Source organism: Coenobita brevimanus, chromosome 16 (genome assembly GCF_032717465.1).
Source record: "Coenobita brevimanus isolate Jiangsu-jjx chromosome 16, ASM3271746v2, whole genome shotgun sequence".
NCBI classification, from domain to species: domain Eukaryota; kingdom Metazoa; phylum Arthropoda; class Malacostraca; order Decapoda; family Coenobitidae; genus Coenobita; species Coenobita brevimanus.
In genome coordinates, this window is record NC_136969.1 from 31636649 (window position 1) to 31646648 (window position 10000).

The following is a 10000-nucleotide window of genomic DNA, read 5'->3' on the forward strand; positions in this document are numbered from 1 at the left end:
TAATATAATTCCGCTAATTATACCAATAATTATATTCATGGGGCACAATCCGCCATTAGAGTACGCAGTGGTGGTGGTGGTGATGGTGATAGTGGTGGTGGCGGTGATAGTGGTGGCGGTGATGGTGGTGGTGGTGGAGAGCCGGGAGGAATGTGGTGTTAGTTGCCGAAGGTGCACACATTCGAAGCATATACATTTTTAAAACTTATCATAATTTTTTCACGAGTGGGTTTCGATGCTGTGGAAAAATGATGTGTGTGGAGTGGCTGCATTGGATTCATGTACTTTTTTTTTTCTTTTTTTTTTCTGATACCGGATAAGTATAGTGTGTGTGTGTGTGTGTGTGTGTGTGTGTGTGTGTGTGTGTGTGTGTGTGTGTGTGTGTGTGTACGAATTCAGTATATTGTAGGTTTATTTTTCGCTCATTATACAGTCAGCATTTTTACACCTAAACAAATTTACAAAGCCATGCAGTGCTTTTAAAAGAGGCATAGTTAACTGCAAAATATAATGGAACTATTATGCACTATGCTTTTCCTGGATGTGCACTTCCATTACGTACATTTTATTATTATTATTATTATTATTATTATTATTATTATTATTATTATTATTGGTTTATGGAGCTGCAATGTTCACCACTTCATCATAAGACCTGTTTTTCGTTTTATTCTTTCTATCATTCATCAGGATTTTATTCAGCTTCGCCTTCACTTTTTGTACTAGACGGGTAGATGTAGCCTTCATTACCCTTCATTTACCTTCATTAACCTGCATTTACCTTCATTTACCTGCATTTACCTTTCTTCATTAACCTTCATCTACCTATCCCCTTCTACACGTCACTCTTAAATTCAATAATATCGTCTAAAGGTGGCAAGAATTAATCAGTTAACACGTAATCTTGTTTGGGGATTCTTCTTTATTTACGTACTGTTAAAATTACCTGGCTTTGATTAGGATAGGTAAATGTTGTACGGTCGTGCTTAGTTGTGCGTTTGATCAGAGTAAATTCATATGCAGTTGCTTTCTTGGATTCTTTATAGGAGGTCCATAAGGAAGGAGGCTTTTTTTTATCAGACGTATCTACGAGTATCTGTCCATCCATCTATCTGTGAATCTGTCCATCTGTCTGTATCAATTTGTCTATCTGTTTTGATGTATACCTGCCTATCTATCTATCTGTCTATATCCGTCCGAGAGAGAGAGAGAGAGAGAGAGAGAGAGAGAGAGAGAGAGAGATCAGCGGGCTACCAGATAGCATTAATGTAGTGATAGGTATTATTAGTATTATTAAGTTTTTGGCACTAAGACATTTTTTTCTTGATATACAGTAGAAATTCTTCAGTCCTTTCTCCCTTGCTTTTCTATTTTAAACCATCGTGTCGTGTGCAGATACATACATACATACATACATACAGTACATACGTACTACACATACATACATACATACATACATACTTACTTACTGCACATACATATATACTTACATACATAGCCTACTGCACATGCATACGAGTACATACATACATACCTACATACATGCATACATACATATTTTTATACTGCAGTTACATACGAGTACATTTATACATACATACACACTGCACATACATACATATATATACATACATACATACATACATACATACATACCTACGGACATATGTACATACATACATACAGCATATACGTACAAAAATACATACATACAGTACATACATACATGCATCCATACACGCCTGTATTAACAAGTAGATTGGCAATATACTTCAGTCAATCCTACACACCCGCAACTCCTAAGTTTGATTTTCGGCGTGGAAGCAATCACTTTTTTACAGACGTCGCTTCTGTTGGTGAAAAATGACGTCTTTTGGAGATGTATTGGAGCGGAGTGTTGGCGTCACGGGGGGAGGGAAAAAGATAGTGGAGGGAGGGAAGGGAGGGAGGAGGGGAAATGATGGGAGAGGGAGGAGAGACGGAGAGGTAAGCGTGGTTTGACGAATAGGGGGAGGGAAGATGATGGAGGAAGAGGGATGGAAGGGGAGAGAAAAGGAAAAATTGACATGGAAAGGATCGTGTAGGGAGGGAGAGAGGGAAGGGTGTGAGGAGGGATAATGATGGCCGAGGGAGGAGAGAGGGAAAGTCAACCGGGGTTCGAGGGATGGGGAGAGGGAAGATGATGGAGGAAGATTGATGGAAGGGAAGAGAAAAGGAAAAATGACGTGGAAAGGATCGAGGAAGGACAGACAGGGATATGAGGGAGGAAGAAAAGGAACTGGAAGGAAGGGGAGAGGGTGGGAAATTAGGAGGAAATTTGGAAGGGAGAGGGAAAGCAAGATGGAAAAGGATGGCAAGGAGGAAATACCAGAAAGGGAAGAGGGAAAGAAAATTATGTTTAAGGGCGAGACAAAAAGAGGGAGGAACTGAACAGGAAAGGGGTAAATAGGGGAAAGTGGGAAGAAGGAGGGATAAGAAAGGATGGAGGGAGGGAGGGAGGGAGGGAGGGAGGGAGGGAGGGATGAGAGAGAATTGAGAAGGAGAAGCGATGGAAAGTTAGAGAAGGGGTTAAGGGGGACAAGAGAAAGAGAAATAGAGTTGAGCGTCTGTGTGGGAGGGAAAGAAATGGTTGAGCAAGAAGATCGAGAAAGATTATAAGGAGGACTGGAGGTGGAGGAGAAATACAGAGAGCAGTATTCAAGGAGGAAGTGGAGATTAGGGGAATGTAATGTAGAAGTATAGAGGAGATAACCTTGAAATGATGGGGTGCAGAATTTTGTAGATACAGCGGGTCATTGGTGAAATTTGTGTAAGTGTAGACATGATGGAGGGGGAGGTGGAGAGGGAGGTGAAAGTATGAAGTAAATTGTTAAAAAAGGTGGGAGGGGATTTTTTTTTTTTTTTAAATAGGCGCAAATTGTGAGAGGATAGAGTACGAAAGAAATTAGATGAGAGAGAGAGAGAGAGAGAGAGAGAGAGAGAGAGAGAGAGAGAGAGAGAGAGAGAGAGAGAGAAGAATGGTTGCAGGAAGAAATGTGTGGGTGGAGAAGAGAGTGGTAGGTAAGAGAAGAGTACGGATGAGGGGGGAGGGAAGGTGAGGGGGAGAGTGTGCGAGAGTAGAAAACGTTGTCAGGGAGGAGGAAAAGAATTGGAAGAAGGAAGGAAGTTTGCAGGAAGGATTATGGGGACGAGGAAGAGTGGTGGGGAGGGGAGAAAAGGGAGGGGAAGGGATGTAGGTGTGAGGGAGGAATGTTGGAGTGAGGGGAGAAATGGGAGAGGAAGGGATGTGGGTGTGAGGGAGGGGTGTCGGAGTGAGGGAAGAAAGGCGAGGGGAAGGGATGTGGGTGTGGAGGAGGGATGTTGGAGTGAGGGGAAAGGATGAGGGTGTGGGTGTGAGAGTGTGGGGAAGGGATTCGGATGGGATATGGAAGCAGAATGTGGGATTTAAGATTAGGGGTGCGGGAGGGCAGGTTGGGTGTGGGGTGAGGGATAATTGTGAAGGTTGAGGAATATATGTGGGAGGCAGGGGAGGGGTATATATCGAGAAGGGAAGAGGAGGGGGAGATGAGAGGAGGGCTGAGGAGAAGGGAATGAGGGGAAGAAGGCATGGAGAGAGGAGAGGGGAAGAGGGGAAGCATATTGAAAAAAAAAGAAAAAAGATTGGGTTAGATCAGCATGAGAGGAAGGGTGAAGGGAAGAGGGGAGAGAAAAGGACTGATACGGGGATGGGGTGAAAGGGTGAAGTGAGTCAGGGAAATCTATAGAGGGGAGACGTGTGAGAGGAGCAATGAGGGGAGGAGAGAGAGGGGAGGGATGAGGGGAAGGGTTGAGGGAAGTGGCGAGAACGGGTGAAAGGTGGGGATGAGAGGAGATGTGAGAGGATGAGGCTAGAATTGAGGGGAGTCAGAAGAGGATGAAATGATGGGTGAAAACGGAGAGAGAGAGAGAGAGAGAGAGAGAGAGAGAGATGGAGGCGGAAATTGACGACTTCTGAAGGTGGGTTTTGTCGAGGAAATCCAATCACTTCCTTTTAATGCCTCCCGATTGTGTGCTTCTCATGCCTTCACCGACGACTTCTGTGAGCGGAGCGGATTGGATTCGACGCTGATGGAAAATTATTTGGATTCAACGCAGACGGTAAAGGAATTGGATTCAACGCTGACGAGGAAGGATTTGGACTCAACGCTGACGGGAAAATATTTGGATTCAACGCTGATGGGAAAGGATTTGGATTCACCGCTGACTTAAAGTATTTGGATTCGACGCCGACGGGAAAGGATTTGGACTCAAAGTAAAGGATAAGCTATTTGGATTCAACACAGAGGGAGTTTTATCCGTGGTAGGTAGATAGGTATAGATAGTGGATAGATCGATAAATAGATAGATAGATAGGTAGATAAATTGGTGTAGATAAAGCCAAACTAGAAAAAAAAAACATAAGCCAGAGTCGTGCTTGACTGAGATAAGTAAAATGCATCACGTAAATCAGCGAAGTGGTGTGAGCTCGAGAAAGGGCAGCGTGATAGCGGGGGACAGGTGACATGGAGGCAGTTTGTGACCACGTACCCATCTGGTATTATAAGAGACAGACAGGCAGACATAGATAGATAGAAAGATGGATAGGTAGATAGATAGGAAGATAGTGTTATTGACAGACAGAGATAGTGCTTAGATTGATAGAGTGGAAAGATGGATATATATAAACAGACAGACAGGCAGACAGACAGTAACTCAGACCTGTCAAAAATAAAACACCAAAAAACATTACAAACAGCCTTGACATTTCCCGAAAAAACTCCCACGGAAAAGTCCCAGGATAAACACTTTGCTGGAATTTATGGAAGTTGGCGAAGTGCGGACAGATATTGTATCGTAATTCGGAATACGATACGCGGAGGGATCGGCATGGGGAGATGTGTTGGTCTTGGATGGGGGGGGGGGAAATGGTGGAGGAATGGATATTGTTTGGTGTGTGTGTGTGTGTGTGTGTGTGTGTGTGTGTGTGTGTGTGTGTGTGTGTATGAGAGAGAGAGACAGAGAGAGAGCAATGTTTGTGGAAGTGCATTTGGATAGGCATATGGTTTGTTTGTGTGTGTGTGTGTGTGTTTGTATGTGTGTGTGTGTGTGTGTGTGTGTGTGTGTGTGTGTGTGTGTGTGAGAGAGAGAGAGAGACGCAGTGTTTAATGGAAGTGTGTGTGTGTGTGTGTGTGTGTGTGTGTGTGTGTGTGTGTGTGTGTGTGTGTGTGTGTGTGTGTGTGTGTGTGTGTGTGTGTTTGTTTGAATATTAAGATTCTCTCTCTCTCTCTCTCTCTCTCTCTCTCTCTCTCTCTCTCTCTCTCTCTCTCTCTCTCTCTCTCTCTCTCTCTCTCTCTCTCGGTAACCCCCATGCACAACTTCATATGCAAATAGTCACCTCATTTAACTAACTTCAATTATCTGTTTGCCAGTATGTAGATCGGAATATAATTAGATATGCTTTTTAGTGATGGTGACAAATTAATTACCTGTGTCTGTCTACCTGTCTGTCTTATTCTATCTGTCAGTCTCTCTGTCTAACCGTGTGCATTTCTGTCTGTATGTATGTGTATCTTACTGTCTTTCTGCTTGTCTGTCTGTCTGTCTCTTTCTTTCTGTCTGCCTTTCCGTCTATCTGTCTCTCTCTGTCTGCCTATCTGTCTTTCTGTCTGTCTCTTCGTGTGCCTATCTGTATATCAGTCTGTCTCTCTGTCGAACTGCTCCCAGCCTCATTCCGGTTTGCTGTTTTATTCTTAAACTTTTGTCATTTTGTATAAACATGTCTTAGATTAAATTAGGACCATATGGAAAGGATCGTGAAAATGTGTGTGTGTGTGGGGGGGGGGACAAGGAGAGTGGGAGGGAGGGAGGAAAAAGAAGAGAGAGAGAGGAAGGAAGAGAGGGCGGGGGAGGAAGAAATGAGTGAGAGAGGGAGGGGAAAAAAAAAGAGGAAGAGAGATTGTGGGAAGACGAAAGGAGAGAGGGAGGAAAGGGAAAAAAGAAGGAGTGAGGAAGGACGAAGGAGACAAGGAAGGAGGGAGAACAAGGAAAAGAGAAAGCGTGGGAGGAAGGGAAAAAGAGGGAGGGAGGGAAGGATATATAAGGAGAGAAGGATGGATCATATATATAGAGAGAAGGATGGATTATATAGAGAGAGGGAAGAGTGGATTATATCTATAGAGAGAAGGATGGATTATATATATAGAGAGAAGGTTGAATTACATATAGGAAGAGAAGGATGGTTTATATATGTAGAGAGAAGGATGTGTAATTTGGAGACAGAAAATGAAAGTGTGTGTGTGTGTGTGTGTGTGTGTGTGTGTGTGTGTGTGTGTGTATGTGTAATATCAACATGTGTCTGTGAGTTAGGGAATGTGAACGTCCCAACTGAACTATCAAACACAACAAATCATATTTCCTGTAACCCAATCCATTTCAAACACAAACACATTCCGCCACTTCATTCCTCCCTGTGGTATGTTTAATAACAATGCATAAAGGGCGGTTCTAACATTGCACACCCCTAAACACTAGCTGAAAAATTCTCGTGTGTTGTTGGGACGGCTTATTAGAGTTACTTGTGTTTACCCAACATCATTTTCTGTCTTTTTGGTCCAGGTACAATTGCCAGGTGAAATTCGCTTCATTTTTCCCTGTCTGATATAAACCTATTACTCGTTATCTTTAAAAATAATTATCTAGAGTTATTTTAAAGAACATCAATAGACTGTGATATAGTGTTACCAGGGCTAGCATTCTTGTCGGATATGGAAGCGCCCTAGCACCTCTTCCTTAGCGATTTATTTTTGGATATGGTGGGTTAATATCCGTTTGCACGTTATTTATGCAGAGTGTGGCGATGTTTGAAGGATTTGTCTAACACAGAGTAGGACAGAAAGGTGTAATACGCAAATTAAATCGCTTAGGAAAAGGTGTTAGCGAGCTTCGTTAACCTGCAAGAATACGGACTCAGGTCACAGGCTTAAATTAAAACTTAAGCACATTTCTTTTGTTGATTTTAAACCTGAATGTGAACCCGGTGGAGTGCAGGCTGAAGTTGCCCTATCCCTTCCTACTTTCCCTTTCGTCTTGAATCAGGTGATGGATACTACTGACTTCATCTTACTACCTCCAGAAAATTTACTTATGGGACTCCTTTTGTACTGAGAGGGCGAGTGCGTATCTTCAGTAACTCCTCTGATTCGAAGCCTCGCCAGTGTTGAATAGTCATGTTGAAGGACCAAGATTAAATGATGTTCTCGGAGTAAGGTGGTTAACTTTTTCCATGCTTTTTGCGTCTCTTGATTGCCTGGTGGATGGTCACTAAATTCTTAATGCAGACAAAATGTGTGTGCTAGATACACCTTCAGGCTGAGACCCCCCCCGGTAACACATGAGGCGCAATGTACTCTTCACGCTAAACACACACACACACACACACACACACACACACACACACACACACACACACACACACACACACACACACACACACACACACACACACACACACACACACACACACACACACACACACACACACACACCTATTTATCGTCTGTCATTTATCCAGTGTTACTCTACCTCATCATGAGTTTAGATTTTTGGGCAAGGCTACTTAAACTAGATATGCAAGGCGAGTGCATGTTGCTGACCATTGCTCGTTCCTGAGTAGCATGAGGTGAGCAATAAACCCACATCCATCCCATCGATATAAACCCTTAAAGGCTACATCCGGTTGGAGCGCCTTAACCTAATACACTGCTGGGTGTCCATTTAGTTATATGGTTACCACCCAACGCAGTAAACGTTTTTTTTTAGGGTACAAGAAACCGTTTGGCCTTCACTCAGTGTAGAGTTCATCTGAAGATAGCACCACATCGCCAGTGGATGATGGGTGCCTTGCACATATACCGTTTAAAAGTTATATTCCTCCTCCCAGTGGATCAGTTGTCTTCAAGGACTAGTAAAACAAGGCCTGAACTTGTATGTAGTTTATTCTCCTTAACTTGGCGAAGATTATCGTCCTCTGCAGTTTATTTCCCGTAGCTCAGTGGCAGAATAAGGCAGTACTACTAAGAGTAAGACAGTACTACGACTGTACATCGATTGACAGAATTAGACAATACTACTGAGAATAAGACAATGCCACCATGACAATAAGAAAAAGGCAATACTACTAAGACAATACCACCAAGACAGTACTGCTAAAATTAAGACACTAGTACTAAGAATTAGACAGTACTACTAAGACAATACTACTGCTGTACATCGGCCGCGTACCACGTCATCGTGACTTGCAGGGTATATGTGTTACTCTCTTTAAAGCTCAGTTCTGAAGATGGAGAGATGGTAATTTTAGGCTGAAGTTATTACGGGAAGATTATGGTAGAGCTTCGCATTGAGCTTCCCAGAGAGCTTCCCGTACTTACCAGGCGAGTACAAGCCGCGCGGAACAGTACATAATATACACGCTTTCCAGTGGAGCTTATTTATAATTCAACAGGCGTAACCAATTTATTTAATCGACACGTAATTATTTCCCCCTTTCATTGAGGACTTGTCGATAATTGCACTCTACATAATTAGCTGGATGTCGGGAAAATAATCGCGGTCATTAACTAGGGGGATCTCATTATGTTCCGGACCTACATATTGACACAGTGGATCAGTGTAATTAGTTAAATGAGGCTGATGGATCTGCGTGTGAAGGGATCTGTGCCTGTGGGGGTCTTAAAAATTTGTCAGAGAGAGAGAGAGAGAGAGAGAGAGAGAGAGAGAGAGTTGATTCTGAATATGAAGTAGTCTGCGCATGTGGGGGTCTTAGAAATTGTGTGTGTGTGTGTGTGTGTGTGTGTGTGTGTGTGTGTGTGTGTGTGTGTGTGTGTGAGAGAGAGAGAGAGAGAGAGAGAGAGAGAGAGAGAATCAGCTAAATATAGATATCCAGGAAAAAGTCAGCTCTCATGATCGGAACAACTTTATATATTTTATTTATTTTGCTTTATTTTACCTAACGCCAGACGGTTTTATTTAGCCGAAAGTTGGTCACAGGAGTCATAGGCCCTTAGTCTAGTTAAGGAAGCTCCCTAACACCTTTTCCTAAGCGATTTAATTTCCTTATTTCACCTTTCTGTCCCCTTCTTTAATTTATGCATCCATCTAACATCGCCAATGTGAATTCAAAAACAAATTGCTGAGGGAAAGGTGGTAGGGAGCTTCCTTAATTAGCAAGAATGAGAGCCTAAAGTATGCATGAGAGAGAGAGAGAGAGAGAGAGAGAGAGAGTGTGTGTGTGTGTGTGTGTGTGTGTGTGTGTGTGTGTGTGTGTGTGTGTGTGTGTGAGTGTGTGTGTGTGTGTGTGTGTGTGTGTGTGTGTGTGTGTGTGTGTGTGTGTGTGTGTGTTTAAAGCTTTTGGACCCAAGCGTCTCGAGATCTGAATTTAATCCTTAGTTAGTATCGAATAAAATATTAAATTCTTGGACTGAAATTATGAAACGAGAGCAATTATTTTTCTGTATTTTATTTATTTATTTTTGGGGAGTGAGGTAGAGGCGCGTTTGATAGTATGATTTGGATATTGGCAGCGATGACAGTCCGATTTCCGAGAGAGAGAGAGAGAGAGAGAGAGAATGATAATGATAAGATATAGGGTGAAGTGAGAGGGAATGATAATGATGATGGCGATGATGATGATGATAGAGGATGAAGTAAGGCGGAAAATAGAGAGAGAGAGAGAGAGAGAGAGAGAGTGACCAACCAACCCCATCACCGTACCAGCTCATCGTATAGAATATTTCACATTTCCAACTTGCATTTTAATTTTTCGTCAGCTCCCAGCCTGCAATATATCCTATCAACCTTTTAAAAATATATGTATAAAAACTGAACTGCCCTTCATTATATGCGTCCCGGGCCTGGAGGGAGAAGAGAGTGGGCCCAAAATAGCTCGTTTTTATGTGATGCATTTCATGTATGTATGTTTTTA